The sequence below is a fragment of the Tamandua tetradactyla genome, assembly GCF_023851605.1.
Source record: "Tamandua tetradactyla isolate mTamTet1 chromosome 22 unlocalized genomic scaffold, mTamTet1.pri SUPER_22_unloc_3, whole genome shotgun sequence".
Taxonomy (NCBI): Eukaryota; Metazoa; Chordata; class Mammalia; order Pilosa; family Myrmecophagidae; genus Tamandua; species Tamandua tetradactyla.
In genome coordinates, this window is record NW_027518253.1 from 865,421 (window position 1) to 868,041 (window position 2,621).

The following is a 2,621-nucleotide window of genomic DNA, read 5'->3' on the forward strand; positions in this document are numbered from 1 at the left end:
CATGGAACATTATGTTTACAAAGGGTGGAGAGAAACTGATTTTGTTCACAATCATTTGATACTTCACATAGCTAATTCTAAGGAACTTATAAAAATATATAGCACTAATATATTGAACAAGGTTGAAGGGGAAATCAATATATTAAACCTATATCTATTTCTCTACATCAAGATCTAACAGTCAGAAAATGTAATTAAGAAAGCAGTTACTTTCACAATGACATCCAACAAATACTCAGAAATAAATTTAACAAAAAATTGCAAAATTTATACACAAATTACTATTAAACCTTCCCAAGAGAAATTAAATCTTTAAATAAATAAATGAATATGTCATGTACATAGATTAGAAGACTCAAGATTTTTGAGATGGTAACTTGCCACAAACTGATCCATAGATTCAGTGCAATCATTTTCAAAATACTAGCAGGCATTTCTGTGGATATTGTCATGCTAATTCTAAAATTCTTTGGAAATACAATGGAACTAGAGTAGTCATATGATTTTTAAATGAAGGAAAAAGTGGGAGAAAATCTCATTTCAAAATTTGCTATTAAGCTGCAGTAATTTAGAGGTGTATCATTCCCATAAATACAGATATAGATCAGAGGAACCTAGCTAAGGGTCAAGAAACAAAACCATCTATTTTTGGACAATTATTTTATGACAAAGATGCCAAGGCAATTCAATGAGGAATTTTTTGCATTACCCCCCAAATTTGGTATGAAATGCCTTATTTCTAAATAATATAGTTGTCAATGGAATCTTGAAAAACTTTGGGAGTGTATAGTATCTAGCTAAAATGTCTTTCAAAGTGAAGAAGAAAAGTACTGAGTGATAGAAAAGGAAGTGTTTTGTTCATAACAAGAGGAAAATATAGAAGAATGAATCTGTTCAAATACTTCTATTTTTTGATTCTATATATATTCTGACAGACTATTTTTTTTAATTAGGAAATCTTCACACACATACCTCCCACACATGGTGTGTACAATCAATGGCTCAAATATCATCACATAGTTGTATATTCATCATCACAAAAATTTTTTTAGAAATTTTACATCACTCCAGAAAAAAAATAAAAAGGAAAAAAATTACATATTATGTACCTGACCCCTCATTCTCATTGACCACTAATATTCCCATTTATCTAATTTATTTTACCCTTCTGACAGACTATTAAGCAAATATTCTTAGATCTTGTATTACTGAACATTAAGATGTTAAGTGGGAATTTTGCTTTGATTAGTTAAGATTCTGTTTAGAGCACCTTTTACTTCTTTGTTCCTCAAGCTGTAGATCAATGGATTCAACATAAGGATAACCAGAGTGTAAAACACTGAGGGCATTTTATCAATATCAAAAGTATGACTGGATTTGGGTTGCAGGTAAATAAACAACAATGTCCCATAAAAGACAAGCACCACTGTCAGATTGGAGCCACATGTAGAGAAGACTTTGTACCACCCATCAGCTGAGTTCATTCTGAAGATGGTCACAAGAATAAACATGTAGGATACAAGGACAATTGACAAGGATGAGACCAAATTACAGCCGGAAAAGATCAAAATCATCAGTTCTAATTCATGTGTGTCAGAACAGAGTACAGATATCAGGGGGAGGCAATCACAGTAAAAATAGCTGATGATGTTAGAGCCACAAAAGGATAATGTAAATAACTTAATCATGAGAAATAGGGACACAAAAGTGCTGTAGAGATTTGGAATAAGAACCAGCACCCAACGCACTTTCTCTGCCATTGATCACCACATATAAAAGAGGTTTGCAGATGGCTACATAGCGATCATAAGCCATTGCTGATAGAATAAATAGTTTACTGATGATAAAAATCTCAAAGGTTGCCAGCTGAGTAGCACACCAATTGTAGGAAATTGTATTTTCATTCATCACAAAGTTTACCATCATTTTTGGGCCAGTGACAGTGGAATATCCAATATCAGTAATGGACAAATGTCTAAGGAAAATTACATGGGTGTGTGTAGCTTGGAATCCACATGGGTCAACAAAATCATGCCCAAATTGCCTATCACTATAACCAAGTATATGATAAAAAAGTTGCAAAGAGAGGTGCCTTCAGTCCAGGGTTATCTGTGACACCTATGAGAATAAATTCAGTCATGTGGGTCACTGCAGTATGATTTTGTTGTTCCATATGGTTCATCTTGGTAATGTGTATAAAGCATAAATTCAGTATTTATTATATTGGCATGCAATTTCTGAGAAAGCACAGACCATATTGTCTAAACTATAGGGGCATATTCTCCATTTCAAAATCTAAATAAAGATTCCTCCATCCATCATGCCAAAATTATACACACCAACAATTTCAATGGATTAAGTAATCCATTGAAATTTTGGTCAAATATACCTTAACAGATCCAAAATGTTTTGATGTAGTTGTTTTTCATGCATCCACAATGACTTAGTTCATTTGACCCAAACTCATTTTCAGTATGTCAAAATAGATATATATTTTCAGCTTTTTAAAATTTCAAGTAATTTGTAACACAGAGCTCTACATGAAACTATAAACCTCATCTTCTTGAAAATTGCCATATCTACATAAAGTAGCATGGCATGAAGAGTGTTTCCAAATTAAT

The 2,621-nt window shown here is 32.4% G+C and overlaps 1 pseudogene; it reads right to left on the minus strand.

The window, feature by feature from the left end:
- Positions 1-1,223: 1,223 nt before the first annotated feature.
- Positions 1,224-2,182, minus strand: LOC143673007 (olfactory receptor 8K1-like; annotated as a pseudogene).
- Positions 2,183-2,621: the final 439 nt, after the last annotated feature.